The sequence below is a fragment of the Pinus tabuliformis genome, chromosome 5_1, assembly GCF_031772625.1.
Source record: "Pinus tabuliformis cultivar Carrire ecotype Pingquan chromosome 5_1, CPIR1, whole genome shotgun sequence".
Taxonomy (NCBI): Eukaryota; Viridiplantae; Streptophyta; class Pinopsida; order Pinales; family Pinaceae; genus Pinus; species Pinus tabuliformis.
Genome location: NC_142305.1, coordinates 857,221,595 through 857,242,199, shown reverse-complemented (window position 1 = coordinate 857,242,199; position 20,605 = coordinate 857,221,595).

Genomic DNA, 20,605 nt, shown 5'->3' with positions numbered 1-20,605 from the left:
AGCTTTTCTTCATTATATTTTCTATATAATAGTACAATAAAATATACATCCGATGGTATATGAAATGCCAATCAAACCTTATCCATAATCAAAATTATAAAACAATGAGAAAACCTACCATGTGAAGTAAAACCACTTTTAGCAAAATCGTGGGCCCAAAACCACTAAAAATAGATGCAAAAAACTACCCAAAATATTTTTATTGAGGCACTTCCCCAAACCCCCTGTATACCCCCCCCCCCCCCCCCCACCAGGAGATATTAACATCCCTCGTAGGACCCCGCTTTTTTCATCATGTATATAAGTTGTGCAAAGAATATCACATACCCAACACACATAAGTTCATCGATAAGTGCAATTTCCATATTTGCGTACATGAAGTATGTCAATATACGTCAAACAGGGAACAAAAAACGCTACAAAAATATAAAAAAATATGTTTATTACAAAACATGTAATCAATAGTATATTTCAAAAATACGCAATGAGTTATTAAATTAGTAAATAAATGAACACTTGGAAAGGATAAGAACTAGGGAAGCCATACAAATCAAATCGATAGTAAACATCGATAGATATCAATCCATAATACGAATAAAAATGTTTACTTAGTAATACATCTCATGGTGACAAGATTAATAAAATCATAAAAATTAACTAAATGGTATCTTTATTTTAGTATTATTATTTGATCTGAGTGGCTCTAGAGAGACACATAGGACAAATAGGGCTTATGAATGCTCGAAAATCAAAGTGCTCAGAATGACTTCAACCCAGGACCAGAGCTTAGATATCGTCGTCCTGATTGTGGAGGTGCGAACAGTTCATCAATCCGAGCTCGTATGAGGGAGAACGAGCCAATCAATGTTTTGGTCAAAGTTGGGCCATGGCCAGGTTTAAGTGTCCTACAATTTGACTGACCCCGAGGCATGAAACCTAGCTCTCGAAATCAGTCGAAATTGCAACCTCGTTAATTTGCCGGATGACCCTTATTTTCTAAAGATTTTAAAAATACTTCTATTTTATAAGAAGTCAAAAAAATTATTATGAGGTGGCAGGCCACCACCCCCGCCACCCCAAAACTACATAACAAATTCAAAACTTTTGTTTGGGCCGACGGGCCATCACCCCTGCTAGCCCTCCCGCAACCTTACCCAAATAAAAGCATTGTTAATTTTTGGCTCGGCGGCCATCACCCTGCCAAGCCCTCATACCATGAGTCGCATACATGTTAAACCATTGTATTATTGGGGTGGGCACAGGCCACCAGCGGTGGACCCGCCCCACACCCCGAAATGCCCCAACCACCATTAAATAGTTCCATCACATGGGATATAGGACTGGCAGAGGTTGAACCTGCCCAGTCCACATGGCCGGTCCCCAAGCGGGCAACCTCAAAAATATTAATGCAACCAATGTACCCAACCTAAATAGTATGTGACCTTTACAACAAATAGTGCTGGGGATTTTGGGGCGGGCTGCCCAACATGGACCCGACCCCCATTTTCAAATGAATTTCGGGTAAATCAAAAGAATAAGGTGGTAAAACAATAGGAGTGAGGTTTGACCACCCGACCCCTTCTCAACTATTTGTTAAATTTACCACAATGCCACAACTTCATACATTGGTTAATCCGTTGGAGGTAATTTATATAAACCCAGTATTTTTACCATTGCACGTAGTTGGAGGCAAATGGAGGAACTAGGAGCGGGCACAAAAATTGAAGTGAATTAATTATTTTTTAATGCAGGAACCATGAATTTTGCAGGGGGTTGAACTTTCACTTTGTCAAAATTTGAAAAATTTTATATGGATTCAACACCTCTCGTCACCACAAACACAATGGGGCTGTTTGTTTCTCCATCAAAGTTCTACCTTTTTCTGCCATTTTCAGGATGAAGGTGGAACCGTGATTGCTGCAAAAAATAGGGAGCGGAACCATGAGCCTTGAAATTTTCCCGAGGAGGTAAAATTTTGCATGTCGGAATATAGTCAAGTTTATACTTGTTTTTCACGGCTTTTCAAAGGAATCACAATGGCAAGATCATATTTGCCATCCGAGTTGCAGATTTCCAATCCACCCATGGCGCTGAATCTTTGAGGAATCCCGGGGGAATCTAAAAGATTCCTTAAGCCCCAGATTCTCAATTTCTCAGAATTCAGATTTTGGGCAGTCAATTTTGCACTACTCGATGCCACAAATCTGATGGTGCATTCAGATTTCTCATCATCTCATTTCATTTTCTGGCCACTTTTCTAAGTGCCAGTGCAGATGTCCACATTCATGTGCAAGTAGTCATTTTCATGGAATCGATGCCATGAGTTCGATGGTCCGAATAGCTTCAGTAGTTTGACATCCGCTTCTTCAGATGGCCCCTGCTTGTGAGGTATATGATGTGTTCATGTACTTCTTCTTTATGCATTATGCTACACAAATTCTTGATTGATGTTGATGCAGGATCTTGTTTCTTACATGTTTTCATGATTCCTTACTTGATGTGATGCAGAATCATTTATGTGATGTACTTGCTGTCATGATTCATCATGTTATGTTTTTGAGATCCCTTTGTTGTATGTTTCTGGGATACTCTTGCTTTCATCATGCATGTTTTTGCATTAAGATCCCTTTTATGCCATGTTGGTGGGATGCTCATCATGCGTGACTTTTATGTCATACTGATAGGAGTCTTTTGATTGAGAGTTCCTGTAGCTGAACATCTCTTAGGGCCACTCCTACATGAGGGAAATTTTCCTTGTAGGATATCGACGTCACCTCTATGTACATCACCAGTGTTGACAACACTTAATGCAGCAACCTACACCATCTTGACACCAGAGCCCAGAGATGTAGTCCCTCCTGGACGAACTCCATTATCAATGGCTTATGTTTTTTTTTATGTTGTTGATGATTGACATGTTCCTCTTCTTTACAGCATGCACATGTATTCATTTATGTTCTTTTAGAAAAGCAATTTAACACATCACAAATGTAAAAGGTCTTGGAAGGGTCCTTTGTCACACCCGGACCTAGATCATTGTTATTAATTATAAAATGGCTTAATATACAAGTTCAATATATGCACAGTTAAAAAAACATGTAACAATATTCTTAACCATGGCAATTTACCCCCATTTTACCATCGATATTCTTATTGTATAAATAGGTTTTTTTATAGTACCATTGGCCAATGTCATCGTTTATCAATACCACATGCCCAAAAAACCATAACTCATTTCATATGACATTTAATAGTGTGCCATTTCTATAATTAATATTTCTTTTTTCTATGTGGTTCATGAACCCCAAAGATTGATGACTACTATGTCCACAAAATATTTATACTAGGTAGAATCACCCAAAGGGATAACTTCATGCTAACTCAACCACAGAGGCTAACCTCTAGAGTGTCAAGATAATGGAACCCATGACCTCTCAATAGCAAAGGTACTTTAAAAATGGGGACTCAACTAATTGAACTAACCCTTGAAGCTAATTAATCAATTTAATTAAAAGGGAAAAATTTAAATAATGACTATGGAAATAAATCTCAACCTTTGATTTTTGAATACCACTAAGAATATTCTATAATATTATTTGTAGGTTAAATACATACCATCCACTTAATAATGATTTAAATTTGAATTAAAATTATGAAATCCCTATTCCAAAATTGACACGCCTATTGGCGCAACTTGTGAAGATTATGGCTGAGAACAATAATTAAACTAATGCTTAATTAATATACAAATTTTGAAAATAAAGGAGAACATAGCATCTCTCAAATGTAATGTGTCTATCCTGAAGAAGGTTGCAAAACTAACTAGTAATGCAATATATAATAAATGAATATATTTTAACCATACAAATGCCCATAAATCCTTGATAACTAATTATTTTATGGCTAAAAATAAATGTTGAGCTATTGAAACAGTCCCTCCCACCCCCTTGAACTATCTCAGGTTGTGGGAGGTGTTACCTATGACTTGACATCCAAAGTCTATCTTAAAGACAGGTTTACAAAAATATATCTTTCCAAACATTGTGTGATTATAATCTAATATCACCATCAAAACAACTCATTGAGAGCTTTCCAGATAAATAAATTTCATCTCAATCCAATTCTTGTTTTGAGATTAATTAGCTATTAAAATTAGAATAATTAAATAATGCCATGTGGAATCCACATGTAGCCCACATGGACTAGTCACGTCTTCATTAGTGGTTCCACAACATGCCACATTACCTTGGGAGGGGTTCCATGATGATACCACTAGTAAAATTTAGGTGGTTTTTAATTTTAGGTGGCATCTAATTTTGGATCCCCCCACCGCCAATTATTAACTCCCATTGGTATAGGGGGATCCCTCAAATGAACAGGGATTGTTGATCATTTTGCGCCCCAGTACAACCATCTAGAAGTGGTGCTTGATGAAATGAGGGACCCATAATGGAAATCCCCATGTCGTACCCCCTTTTATTAACCCAAATTGGACCAAGGGGGGCCCGAGGTGATCGTGATTCATTGATCTAAGCTCCTCACGATCACACCATTCAAAGGAACTCATTTGATAATGAGGCCCAATGTGTCAAATATCGACATGTTCCTACATGGCCCCCAGATGGTCCTTATCAGGCCAACATTGCACTGTCATGTCAACACAAGCTTGTGGATCCCACTAGGCTCAATCTCTTATTTTTCTATGTTATATTGGGTTCCTAGAAAAAATTGATTTGTCACACAAATTGTTTGATGTTGACATGCCATAGCCCCAAGAGTTTTGGATGCTACACAAAAATTAGAAAAATTCAATCCTAGCTTTATCGAGAACCTCTCTAATCAATGTACCCTCATACACATCCAAATTTCCTCAGATATGAGATGCAGTCTCGACTTAAAGAAAGGTAGGTTCATCCCTCATGAAAATAAGCTTCCAACGTAGGGCTCATCCTAGATCTCTAGTTACAATTCACATTTACCGATAAAGCTGGTCCGAACTAAATCCAAACCATATTCAATGTGCGCACACTTTACCCATCTAGATGCATAGAATTTTGGATGCATCCATGTGTGGGGTTGAAAATCCACCCCCTAGATATCTAGATAAATAGTACAATTAAGGGTACCATCTAGTCAAAAATAATTTTGGATACATCAAAACTTGGAGAGAAGGAGACTTGAGGGAGATATACCATATTTGCTTGAACACCAGGACTTCTTCCAAAAACATCAGAGCTCTAGAAAAAATTCCAAATCCTTGATAAAAAACCTTTAGATGCACTATGCCATTTCCACAAGGGCTATAGGGCACCAACATAAATCAACTTACAAGGAATTTTAAACATAAAAGAGAAGTGACCCAAAAGGTTATATCTAATAAGAAAAGATTTAGAATGATCTTTGATCATAGAAAATTGAAATTTCTCAAGAATACACAAGTATGAATAGACTATAAAATCATTGCCTCACTCCTGAACCAAGTGACTATTAGCACAAAATGAACCATCATTGCATAGCCAACACATAGGTTACTTTATCATTATGTGAGATAATCTTAAGTGTGTTAATGATCCACTCAATTCATTAACATATCAGATGGTTGGAAAACACTTGTACTAACAAGTGCATAAAGAGACCTCATACAAATAGACATAATCATATAACAACCCTTCATTTAATAGGAATAAGAACCATCACATAGTGCTATAAATCCAATGTATCCACAAATAAATATGGGACAACTCATTCACCATGAACATGCAATGAATTCAGTAACCTTCCATGAGTAATGTTCAACAATAAATTTTGCAATAAAATATCAGCCAATTTCATTACCCATATTTCATTAATGCATAAGCCATTATAGTTATGTAAATAGCTTAAACATGCTATAAAATGGAGGTACTTCAACTATCCACCCAACCATAAGCCAACTACACTGCATTCTTTCTTGCAACTAACCATCCCCAACCTAGATCCAAAGCTTGAGTAGATGCTTGCTTAAGAAATTCAACCAAGGCTTAGTTGAGACATTACTTAGTTCCAAGTGTTTGAATTTCCTATCTAGGTGGTTTGTTATCTATATTTTAGAAAAAGCATGCAATATTGCAGACCACCTTCAAGGATGTTTATCAGCCTCCTGACACATACTACAATGGCTTACTTCACCATGTGTAGTGGTTTATTAGCTTCAAAACAACCAATTGAGTGGTTTATTGTCTCATTTAGAAAACACTAAGTGATTTATCAGTCACCTTGTCAAGAAATTATGGGTTTATCATCTTACTTAGCAAGAAATCATGGTTTAGTCATCCTTTGAGCATCCCACTTGCCAATCTAGCTTGGCACACAGTCTAGTGGCCTCAACACATCAACATAAGGGAAGCCACACCAATTCTAGAGCATAGGGATCATTTTCACTTATAGAAATGCTCCTACACTCCATGCTCAGTGTATTCCATTCATTCTTTGTTGTGCTCCCTTCCTTTCTCCTCATTTTTCCTCCTTACTTCTTATTTTTCCTTGAGGCCCTTTGTATACTGAGAGACTATTAAATTCATGTTCTCTCACATTGTGAGACAAAACATCTACACATTCCTCTATCCAATCACATATTCTCCATGAATCAGGTGGTGGCTCAAACTGTTATGCCACCAAATACCACTCTCCCAGTTCTCCACTCTCCCTGAGACTTGGATTCATCTTTCCCTCTCTTTAGGCCAACGTTTTATATTTTCATTATTTTCAAGAAAATGATAAAAACTTGAATTTTTTATAGGATTTGTCTTAGCCAGTCATGGTTTCCATGTTGGCATTTACAGTTATGAGCACATATACAAAAAGAGTTGGTATAAAGGTGGGGTTGTTACAAACCCCATCCCATTAAAGTAATTCAATCCTTGATATTTATATAACTAGAAAGTAGAAGAAAAAAGTTGAGCTTTATAATCGTAGCTATTAGACCCACTTAATCATTAAACAAAAACTGGTATAACATCCTTATTTCTTCTACCATCTCACAAGTTGAGGAATTGTGATGAATTTTTGGGGTAAAAAGATATATTGTTTTGGAATAACCTATGGTGATTTTCTAAACTTTGATACCTTTCCAAGGGTGTAATAATCATGTCAAACAGAGTTCATATGTAAAATTTATGTCTTCCCTAAGTTGACCTATTGTATTGACCACCATTTTACAAGAGGGTGGCTTTTCATCCCATATTACTCATGCATATGGGGCTAGCCATATGTAGACATTTAAGAAGACTCTATAAGGATTAAAACCATAACCCTACATGAGGGTTGAGGGATTCAAATATTTTCCTTAATTGGTTATTTAGCTATTTTAACCATTGAGTCACTAACAGGAGTAGGGGTTCCATTCTATGATATTGTATTTATTTGCATAGTTCAGTAGATCAATTGGGAGTGGGTATTTAGAGATAAAAATAGAGGGTGTTAAGGTTCTATATTATCTTTATAGGCCGCATGTCTTAGGTAAATCCATAGGGAGTACCACTTCTATTGTAATTGCATAATTCCATACCAATGAAAAATGGAGTAGAGAAACCTCACCTTATAGTTGTGTCTTCTCTCATGGGTGTTTCCCAAGGAAAATTTGTGTATATTGTGGATGGTGTGTGTATTTATTTCTATTATATATCCCACATATTTCAACTATTTAATTGATTTGAAAATAAAAATAATAAATCAAGAATTGGATATATAATGGGAATTAACATTCAATATAAATACTTTATTATTTTATCATATTTATTATGAATAATAGTTCTAGCAAAATATCAATTGCAAATTATAGATCAATTTCCTTGATTTTATCCTATTATTTCACTCTATTTCTTCATATCTTATGGCTTCCTCAACCTCTCTCTTAACAAACCATGAGTAGTTTCTAAGCACTATTCAGTTGAACAAAACACCTTAAACTTAGTAATGTGACAATTTCTCTTGATTTCTAAAAAACCGTACCAATCATAAACAATTTTTGTAAATACGTCATCACCTCATCCCATCCTTCATGACTATAAGGTGAAGAATAGGATACATGATCAGAGTGTTTTACAATTAAACACCTAGGGTAATACCTTTGGAATCGACCAATCTCAAATCAATGTTCTGAATGGTTCACTCCTATGTGCTTGGAATGCCTTGAATATTTAATAAAAATTCTCCTAATTTTATACCATATGGGATAAGTAATTCTTTTTCTTCCTAATGGTGAATTGAATCCTTGCAAAATAGTATGGAAATAAACTTCTTCAACAACCAACCTACCAGGAACATATTTGGGAAGAATCCTAGGGTAGCCAAGAGAAACATAAATTATAATATAAGTTTGATTTTCCTCTAGGTACCGATTTCCCACACTTGACAAAAGTTTATCCCAATTCTCTTATGCTCTAGTACTCAAGTACTCAGGTGTTCATAAGTTTAAGTTCATGTGAATAAACGTATGACTAAGGGACATATGGATATTAGTTGCCAACATCATATTCTTTTGTTACTTAGGGTTCAAATACTCAATATATAAATAGTTGATATGACAAGAACTTTAAACAACACATAATGAAGGGTTTTTTATTTGTGACAATTAACAGATCTTGATACAAGATATCTGTCAGGATGGATTTCAATTGTCACATCAAGTGATAGTATTATATCAGACCTTAGGGGGATATGATTGCAACAACGTCAGGTTGATTTTCCATGTAAATAAAATACTATTTAGGTCATGGGACACATATTCCAAGTTTTATGGAGGGGAAAAAATTATAGTGGGCATCACATGTGGTTTATTAATGACCATGGAAATTGGAAAAGGCATTGGCAAAAGGCAAGAGGAAAAAAAAGGTAATTTAATATGAGAAATAAAGGAAAATAGGAGAAAAAGGAGATGAAGAGACACAAACATGAATGCAAGGAAAATCAGAGAGAAGATGAGGGAAAATGAAGAAAAAGGGAAAATGAAAGGAAGAGCTTAAACTTCTATGATAAAAATGCATCAAAGAAGTAGTTCATATCTTTTGTCAGTTAAGTTTTTTATCACTTTTAGAAATTTATCTCTAATAGAAAATAGAGGAATCACTTGGACAAGCAAACAAGCAAGTAAAGGAAAGTAAGGGAGCATAAGGAAAGGTTCGAAAGAGAAACTCCAACAAGAGGACACTACAAGTAATAGATTGCATGTGTGATTTCATTGCTGATATTTGGATGCATGGTACATGCATTTGGTTATTTGGTTTCTCTGTTGTCATTGGCATGGGATTTTCCTATATTGACAATGGTTTTCAGTCTTTCCTTTCCATTTCCTCAATAGCCATGGTGTTGTGGGTTCCTTTTTTTGTTTAAGCTTTGGATGCTAGTAAAATCTAGTTCCTGATGAGGTGATCTCAGGAAAATTCCCAAGGTTCATGGGTGGAGATACGATTTCCACTGGAACTCTTGACGGAAGGGTGGAGATAGGAAACTTCCTCTTGGTATGTTGAAGAAAGTTGGAGGCATCCAAGATTATTTGGTGTTAGTGGTTTCTGGACCATTTTAGGTGAAATCATTGTGGTTTGAGGGTTGAGCTAGTTTTTTCCTTTGGAAGCCCAGGTTAGTTTTGTTTTGATTTATCCTATAACATTCTGCATTCATGCCTAGAATATGGTATGGGGGTGATTGGATGAAAGAGATATTTGGTTTAACCCAATCTATTGTACGGTGCTATGTGGAAGTCTCTGACTTGGTTGGCATTTCTATATGTTAATATCAACTATTTTCTTATTGTGATCAAGGAGCACATGTACTAGTTATTATGTTGATTTTGTAACTAATTTGTCATGGATTCATTATGGTTATATGTTGGTTATATGTATGGTTAAATAATTTTCCCTTATTATGGAACCTATTCATGATTTGATAAGTTATTTAATGGCTTTGTGAATGCATGGGCTAACTAGTGTTGTTGCGGCTACTTTGAGAGGGTATTGAGCCTTCTTAACGAAGTTAAGTAGACATTGAACAAATATGCATTCATAACTTGTAGTTACTATGCTTACCATATTTTGGACCAAATTTTATCACATGTTTGGTAACTTATGAGCAAGATCTCATCTTATTACTTGTCATCACCTTAGACTTGATTCTAGAAAGTTTTGGGTTATTCTAGGTAGTGGCCTGTAGGCTAGCCCTGAAAATGTGGCATTGATTTCACTATTGCATGCATGGAATTAGAAAATTTTGGCTGTGACTGCATGGAGGGAGGCTTGAATGTGTGGTTGGAGCTTTCCATCTAGACTCAAAGGGACTTATGCATGTGGTTGGGCTATGAGCTCAGTTAAAAGTAAGTTTCAACTCAATGTATGATCACCAGGCGTTGTGGTCTGACACTTTGGTGAACTGATGTACCTCAGAGGTTTTAGTAAGTTTCCAGTTAGTATACCCCACTTCCATATATGGAAATTGGATGTTGGGTCATTTCATATTAATTGTCAAATCATGTCTACCTAGGGAGCTTGTAAAAGCATGGAAATATGGGATGGGGTGGTTAAAAGGTGGCATCAGATCAAGGTTGCAACACTAGACCTCAGGGTAAATGGAGTTTGTTATGCATGTATGTTAGCCAATTATTACTATGGTTATGATATCCATGTATGAGTTGGTATGCTTGTGATGTTGTATCGTACTAATCTGGATTGGCCTGTGCAGATGCAATACCTTCACCTGAGATATTTTGATGTATGTTTTTTATTATGTTTTACATAGATAACAATGGAATATTATAGGAAAATAAGGCCAAGAGATGACGAGTAGAATAGTGAGTATAATTCATATGACTCTCTGTATAGGGCTAAAGAGTCATTGCTAGGATGGGAGATATCAGTTGAGTAGAAAGGAGAGGGATATTCTTCTAGTTTGGAAAACACATTAAGAAGTTTGATGGCATAAATTGTGAATTGTAAGGAAGATAATGATAAATTTATTGAGGCACAGGAAATGCTTTCCAATGCTTAGGAAAATCAATCTAATCTTAATGTAGCAATTCTTCACAGCCTTTCAACTTTACAAAAGCAGAGACAATTGGGGGTCAATCATGGATAGGAAGAAAATACTAATGGTGCAGATGGAAGTAGGTCTTAAAAAGAGTACAAGATGGACAAAGATGATACAGTGATAGGTGACATATCCTTGGATACACCTGACAGAAGGGATAACACTCATGGATTTTCTTCTAGCTCTTCTTCTGAGAGACATAATCATTATCAACTATAGCATCCTTATAGGAGGAGTGAGAGAGGGTGCTTGTTAGAAGAGTTCAAGAAATTTAATCCTCCTTCTTTTGTTTGGAAAATGAAGAAATAAAAAGATACAAAAGCACGACTACTTAGGATGAAGAAGTTATTCAGATTGCATGATTATTCAGATAACATGAAAGCCAATATAACTACCTTCATTCTCAATGAAAAAGAAGATATAAGGTGGGAAGAGGTTAAAAATGTGAGAGGCATCAAGGAAGAGGAGCTGGTTTGGGATGAGTTTTAAAGACTCTTTAGAATAAAGTGCCTATATGAGAGGAATTATGACGGGAAGGCCAAGGACTTCTATGAGCTTAGGATTGGTTCCATGAAAGACGAATAGTACACAAGAATATTTCTAGAGTTGTAGAGATATGTGCCTTATCTCAAGGATGAGAAAACAAAGATTCAAAGGTTCAACAATGGGCTTCTAGTAGCATTGAAAGACACAATTGAGTTTTATGAGCCTTGGTCATTGGAGGAATCCATAAAAAAGCTGAAGCATTGTTATGAGCAGTCAAAGCACAAGCCTGAGTTTAAGTGGGATCACAAAGGTAATGAGAAGATGAAAGTAAAATGGCCTAAGAAGGGAGGAATATCTCAGGATGCATGTGACAAGGATAATGTGGTATCTCATAAGAAGTTCAATGTAGTTGAGAGAGGATATGGATCTCAACATGAGAATCAACAAAGTAAAGGAAATAGCAGGAAACCTTTGAGGTGTTGGACTTGTTGTGGAGAGGATCAGAGGACATATTTCCCATCGCATCATGGTAGGGGGCTTGAGATTTAAAGTGCTTAGGAGGCACATACAATTGGAGATGTATGCTAGAGTATTCCTCAGATTTATGCAGTAGTGGATAATAGGTAGGAAGATCATCAAGAATCCATTATCGAGAAGGTAAGATTTATGATCATGTTTTTTCCATTTTGATGGATCTTGGATCTAATTATAACTGTATTAGTCCTGACCTAGTGGATTAGTGTCAGTTGAATAAGGAAGTGCATTCAAAACCTTGGTTTCTACAGTTGGCTAGAGGGACCAAGAGAAGAGTTCATCACTAGGTAAGATCTTGTGCATTTGATCTTAATGGAATGCCTACATCAGCACATCTAAATGTGCTTCCTTTGGGTTCATATAGCATTCTTTTGGGCATGGACTAGTTGTTCATTCACGGGATTAAGGTGGAATGCTATGATAGGGAAATTGAGTGCCTGGATGATGTTGGAGAAAAGAGAATCTTGTAGGGAAATAAGAAGCCTACATCAGTCAGAAAGGTTACAACTATGCAAGCTAAGTGCAACCACAGAAAATAATGTTTGTTATTTGTAGTGCATGTTTCCAGTGACAAAGGGAAGAGGATGAGGATGATGAAGTCCTAAGGAAATTTACTATATTGTAGAAGTTTCATGATTTGTTTCTTGTTGAGAGTCTAGAGTTTCCACCTCATAGGGAGGTGGAATTTTCTATTGAGTTGATGTTGGAAGCAACACTGACGTCTAAGGCACCATACAGGATGACCACTCATATTTGGTGGAATTCATGTTGCAGCATAAAGATATGCTTGATAATGGGTACATAGGGCCAAGTGTGTTGCCTTGGAGTGCGCAAGTGTTGTTTGTAAGGAAGAAGGATGGTAATCTTAGATTGTGCATCAATTATATGAATTTGAACAAGGTCACTCTCAAGAAAGGGTATCTATGGTTGCATATTAATGATTTTTTTGATCAATTGAAGAGAGACATGTTTTCAAAGATTGGTCTTCAATCAGGCTATCATCAGGTGCACATTAAGGGAGAAGACATCTACAAGACTACATTTTGTACAAGGTATGGGCACTCTAAGCTTGTGGTGGTTCCTTTTGGTCTTACCTATGCTCCATCTACCTTCATGTGTTTGATGAATAATGTGTTGTGTCCTTGCCTAGAAAATTTTTTGATAATTTATTTTCAAGACATATTGGTATATTCAAAGAATGAGGAGGAGCATAAGAGAACCTTAGAGAGTTATTGAGATTGTTGAGACATCATAAGATGTATGCCAAGCTTAGAAAATGTAGTTTATTTTAGACTCAAATTCATTACCTGGGACATGTTGTTTCCAAGAACGGGATAGCACTGGACCGAGAAAACATTAAGGTTATCAAGGAGTGGCCAGCTCTGAGGAAAGTGGATGAGGTTAGGTCATTCATGGCATTAGCAAGTTATTATAGGAGGTTCATCAGGAGATTATCTAATATTGGATATCATATTACATCTTTGCAGAGGAAATGCAATAAGTTTGAATGGACTGAGGTGTGTGGTACTAGTTTTGAGTAGTTGAAACATTTTCTTACAAATTCTCTAGTTTTGAATATTGCAGATCCTAATAAGGATTTGATGGTTTGTACAGATGCATGTAAGGAAGGATTTGGTGGAGTCCTGATGCAAGAAGGGTAGGTGGTTTCCTACGAATCAAGAAAGTTGAATGAACATGAACATAAATTTATGACTCATGATCCTGAGTTGGAAACTTTCATTCATGCATTGAATATGTGGATACATTATCCCCTTGGTAGGAGGTTTTTTCTATGACTAATCATAGTGGGATGAGGTATTTGATTGACCAACCTAATTTTAACGTAAGGCATCGTAGATTGTTGACTACCCTTTGTGAGTTTAATTTTGAGATCAAATACATGAAGGGAAAGGAGCACTGAGTTGTAGATGATCCCAGTAGGAGAATGTAGGTGAATTATGTTTCAACTGTGAGCTCTTATGGGACATATTTACAGGAGAATATATTGCATGTAGGGCAGCATGATGAGAGGTATAAACAACTGAAGGAGACATTGCAACAATAGGTTGAAGGTGATAGGGATGACGAGCATCACCTCACAACAAATGACTTGGTAAGGTTTAGGAGTATGATTTATGTACCATATAACAACAAGTCGAAGAATCTTATATTGAGAGAGTTCATGTCAAGCCATATTTAGGCCCCCTATGATATCAGAAGGCCTTGATAGTTGTTAATAAGTTATACTATTGGATGAATTTGAATATAGAGGTTACTGAGTTTGTTGCAAGCTGCTCATACTGTGAGTAGATGAAAGATGAATGCAAGCATTCAACTATTTTATTGTAGCCTATTATGATTCCAGAATGGAAATGGGAGGTCATTTCCATGGACTTCATTACAAGATTTCCAAGGATATCGAGGCAACGTGATTCCATCAAGGTTGTGGTTTATAGGTTCAACAAGGTAGCTCACTTCATTATAGTGAAGTATACTAATTAATCTAGTGAGGTAGCTCAAATATTCATTACGGAGATGGTGAGGTTATATGGTGTTCCCAGGAAGTTCAAGATGTGAAGTTTACTTCCAAGTTTTGGAAGGAATTGTCACTGACCTTGGGGATAGAGTTAGCCTTTAGCACAATTTATCATCCATAGAGAGATGGATAAACATAGAAGGTTTACAGGATCTATAGGGTCCCTATAATACTAGTGATTACCCCATTACTATTGTAGTTATACCCTTTATTAATATTTTTGTGCCCCTATCGCCCCCATATTGTTATTACTGTGCCCCATAGAATCCCTCTATAGTTATTTTTGTGGCTTTATATTATTATTGTTAGGTCGGCTGGATTATATTGTGACTCCTTAAACTCCTATATATAGAAAGGAGGTTTTGTCATTTGAATCATTGAAGAATTGTTCATTTATGTAATGTAAAGGAGGTTGCCCCCTTGAAGAGGCTGAATTCTAAGGCGTTGGTCTATCTTTTCTATCTTTTCTTGAGCTGGTTTCATAACATTTGGTATCAGAGCTTTGGATTCTAAGGTTTTGCTGCTCCAAACAGGTCATCGTGGAATTTTCAATATAACGTTTTTTCTGTGACGTTTCAGAAGTTGCAAAAATAACCCATTTGAGAAATAATCGCGCTGAAGCTCGGGTCCGAATTTCAGAGCTTTTTGCTCTATATTTGAGGAGATATGATCTGAGGAAGTTGGTATTTTTGCAGACTCCTGAATTACATTCCAAACAAGTGACCTGGGGAAAATCATCATAACTTTCTTTCTGAGCATCGGACTGAAATTTTGTAGAAAGGTACAGAAAGAGGACGGACTTTAGTTTTCTTGTATATATTTTTTAGAGTCAAAGGTAGAAACAGTGACACGTGGCAATTCATACAAGTTCGCTCTATTGAACTAGTCTATAATCAGGTCACTGCAGGAGATTGTGCATAACTCTTTCTTCGAGAATCCAATTTGGATCAGACTAGTGGCATCGGAAAGAGGACACAGAAGGGTACTACAAGTCACAATTTCAGAACTGGATGATTCGAAATTACAAAGATACATCAGATTCAATATCAGGCTTCTACAAAGTGAAAAAAGGTGTGTAGTTTTTTTTTAAATTTTTGCGTAAGCTTGGTTTGAAGGAATTCAAAGGGCATAGTAAAGCATTATTATCGGTAATTGATTCCCTGAGGAAAGAAAATTCAAAAACCTAGTAAGAAACCTGAAAGCTCTAGCATGACTTATGAAGAAGAGGAAGAAATGCAACATGATATAGCAAAATTACGAGACCAAGTGCAACAAGTGTCACTTGCACAAAAAGGAACAGAATCTAAGATGGATGGTTTGAAGAAATATGTAGAAGCTAAGATGGATGGTTTAAAGAAAGGCGTAGAAGCTACGATGGACGATTTGAAGATAGATTTGAAGACATACAAGGAAGAATTGAAGAAGTTGCTACAAGAAAGTGTCACTAATGGTGAAAGAGTAGTAAAGGAAACTCATGATGAGAACAAAAGAAATGTTAATCATGATTCCATAGACTCTAATGTTGGACTGAAGACCCACCATATTCCAAAAATCAAAATGAGGAAGTTTGATGGCAAGGATCCCGCAACATGGATATTACAGATGGAGCAATTCTTCGATCTCAATAATGTGCAAAACACACAAAAGGTACGTATGGCAACTTTATATTTGGAACCAAATCAGTTTGTATGGTATCAATGGCTTTGCTCTCGTAAACAATTTATCACCTGGGCAATTTTTACAGAAGAATTGATAGCACATTATGAGGATACAAAAAGCAACACTTGTTTTAGCCAATTGATAAGTCTCAAACAAAAGGGTTCAATAATGGAGCACATTGAGGAGTTCCAAAAATTGAACATAAGGGTAAAAGATGTTCCAGAGGAGCATAGGATTGATGTGTTCATAGGGTCTTTAAAGGATAATATCCAACATGATGTTCGCCTTTGGGAGCCTGATTCATTAGAGAAGGCATTCAGGTTAGCAAGAAAAATGGAAAGCAAAATTATGGCAACCAGGAAGCATACCACTCACAACTCTAAAGACGGAAGTGTTGTTGCCCCTAGTCTTCCACAACCTATAAGGTTGACACCACAACAATTGGAAGAAAAAAGAGCAAAATGGCTTTGTTACAGTTGTGATAGCAAATGGACTAAAGGTCATAAGTGTGTTGAGAAGAAATTATTCTACATAGATTGTGAAGAGGAAGAAGAAAAGGAGCAAGAAAGGTCAAAAGAAGAGGATATACTCCAGGAATAAAGCCTAGATGAAGAACAAATAAATCCTACCATATCTTATAATGCATTGGTGGGAATTACCACTCCTCAAACCATCAAGATAGAAGGACAAATCAAGAAGAAAAAGGTAATAGTGTTGATTGATTCAGGAAGCACCCACAATTTTATTCTTTGTAAGGTAGCAAAAGCATTGAATTGCTTCCTATATCCAGCACCAGAGTGTCAAGTGATGATTTCAAATGGAGTAACAATAAATTGCTCTTGAAAGTGCCATAATATCAAGCTATCCATGGGAGAATATGTATTGACTAGCCCAATGCTTTCCATTCCAATGGGAGGTGCTGATGTTGTACTAGGAGTCCAATGGCTACAATCCTTGGGTACAATAGCTTTTAATTTTCAAGAAATTTTCATCAAATTTTCTATGGAAGGAAAGGAAGTTGAATTAAGGGGTATTGCAAGGAAACCAGGAAAGATAATCAGCTCTAATGGTATGACAAAGCTTCTAAAAAAGGAGCAAAGAGGTGTAATTGCACAATTATGTTCGCTAGATGTTTACACATCGGAGTCATCTATTTCTCCAGATCTCCAAAAAGTCCTGGAAAATCATTCCAAGGTATTTGAGACTCCCAAAGGTCTCCCACCTATGCGTGATCATGATCATGCTATTCATCTGATTCCAAGAAGTGTTCCTCCAAACATCAGGCCGTACAGATATCCCTATGCCCAAAAGAGTGAAATTGAACGTATGGTTGCAGAAATGCTAGAGCCTCATATAATTCAACCGAGTCAAAGTTCTTTCTCTGCTCCAGTAGTATTGGTGCACAAGAAGGATGGATCATGGCGCATGTGTCCAAATTATAGGGAGCTCAACAAGCTCACTATTAAAGATAAGTTCCCCATTCCTGTCATTGATGAATTACTGGATGAATGACATGGATCAATTTACTTCACCAAGTTGGATCTTCGTTCAGGATATCATCAAATCAGAATGAAGACTGAAGACATTCCAAAGATAGCATTTAGAACTCATGAGGGTCATTATGAATTTTAGGTCATGCCTTTTGGCCTTACCAATGCACCTTCAACATTTCAAGGTTTGATGAATTCAATTTTCAAACCATTCCTTAGAAAATTTGTGTTAGTATTTTTTGATGATATACTAATCTACAACAAGTCTTCGAAGGATCATGTTGAACATGTTGACAGGGTGCTACAACTATTGGAGGAGAAACAATTATATGCAAAAAGATCCAAATTTTTCTTTGGAGTCCAGGAGGTGGAATATCTGGGTCATATTGTATCTCATGAAGGAGTTAAGGTACAACCTAGAAAAATTAAAGCCATTAAGGAATGGAGAATCCCCACATCCATAAAGCATCTGCGTGGATTTCTCGGGTTGACAGGGTATTATCGCAAGTTTGTTAAGAATTATGGGAGAATAGCAGCACCTCTAACAACATTATTTAAGAAAGATGCATTTTCGTGGACTCCGGAAGCAACAAAGGCCTTTGAACATCTTAAAGAGGCAATGTGCCAAGCACCGGTCTTAGCTACACCGAACTTCGAAAAAACCATTATTGTGGAATGTGATGCTTTAGGAAATGGAATTGGTGCTGTTCTAATGCAAGATGAAAGACCCATTGCTTTTGAAAGTCATCCAATCAAGGGAAAGTTTTTAAGCAAAGCTATTTATGAGAAGGAAATGCTGGCAATACTCCATGCACTTAAGAAATGGTGACCCTACCTAATGGGAAGACACTTTAAGGTAAAAAGATTATCCTCTGAAGAGCAACAAAAGTGGGTCACAAAGATGTTGGTTATGACTTTGAAATCATCTACAAAAAGGGGAAGCAAAATGTGGTGGCAGATGCACTCTCAAGAAAGGATGAGGATGTGGAAGCATTGTTGTGCGCCATTTCTATTATCCAACTAGATTGGATAAATGAAGCAAGGGAGGAATGGAAGAATGATGAAGAAGTGTGGGCACTTATTAGAAAGTTACAACAAGATTCCAATACATCTGATACATTTAGCTGGCAAAATGATTCATTATGCTACAAAGATCGCTTATACCTCTGTAATAATTCCCAGCTAAAACAAAAGATTCTTATGGAATTGCACACTTCTCCCTTAGGAGGGCACTCAGGATTTCTAAAAACTTACCACAGGGTTAAGAAGGAATTTTTTTGGGATGGCTTTAAATCAGATATTCAAAAGTTTGTGGCAGAATGTTTGGTTTGCCAACAAAATAAAGTTGAAACAATTAAGACACCAGGTCTATTACAACCTTTATCCATTCCAAGCCAACGTTGGGATGAGGTTTCAATGGATTTTATCACAGGTTTACCCAAGTATGAGGGAAAGAGTGTCGTCATGGTGGTAGTTGACAGACTTACCAAGTATGCACACTTTGTTGCATTATCACGTCCATTTAAAGCCAGTACAGTTTCTAATGCATTTATGAAACAATTTAAAAGCTACATGGAAACCCAAAGATTATTTTAAGTGAAAGAGATCCCATTTTCACTGGAAATTTTAGGACAGAATTATTTTCTTGTCTTGTTACTCAGTTAGCTCATAGCTCATCATATCATCCTCAATCTGATGGGCAAACTGAGATAGTAAACAAATGTTTGGAAGGATATGTTCGTTGCTTTGTATATGATAAACAGACACAATGGGTCAAATGGTTGCCTCTGGCTGAATGGTGGTATAACACTTCCTTCCATACAGCAACAAAAATGACCCCATTTATGGCACTTTATGGGCATCAACCACCATCCATCACATCATATTTAAGAGAAAATTCTAAGGTTCAGGCAGTGGAACATCACATTGAACATCAACAACAAGTCCTCCAACTCTTAAAGGATAACCTCGTGTTGGCACATAATAGAATGAAACAACAGGCATATCAACATTGCAGTGAAAGAAGTTTTGATGTAGGTGACTGGGTATTCCTACGACTACAACATATAAGCAAATGTCCCTCAAGGAAGCTAAGAAGGATAATAAATTATCACCAAAGTATTATGGTCCGTACAAGGTGTTGCAAAATATTGGCACTATGGCATACAAATTAGAGCTTCCTACAGCTTGTCGATTGCACCCATTTTTCCATGTTTCGTGTTTAAAGAAGGTTATAGGCGACAAGCTCCCAGTTCTAGCAATATTGCCAGAACTTGATGAGGAAGGAAAAATTATATTGGAACCGGAAGTAGTCACAGAAACAAGAACTCGACAGCTACGAAATCGATCAATTTTAGAGTATCTTATCAAGTGGAAGAACTTATCCACTGAAGATTCCACATGGGAGGATGAAAATTTTATGTAGAAGTACCCAGAACTACTCAAGCGTTGAGGACAACACTTTTTTGAAGGAGAGGGGCATGTTGGGTCCCTATAATACTAGTGATTACCCCATTACTATTGTAGTTATACCCCTTATTAATATTGTTTTTCCCCTATCGCCCCCATATTGTTATTACTGTGCCCCATAGAATCCCTCTATTGTTATTTTTGTGGCTTTATATTATTATTGTTAGGTCGGCTGGATTATATTGTGACTCCTTAGACTCCTATATATAGAAAGGAGGTTTTGTCATTTGAATCATCGAAGAATTGTTCATTTATGAAATGTAAAGGAGGTTGCCCCCTCGAAGAGGCTGAATTCTAAGGCGTTGGTCTATCTTTTCTATCTTTTCTTGAGCTAATTTCATAACAGGATCCTTGAGGATATGTTGAGGATGTATCT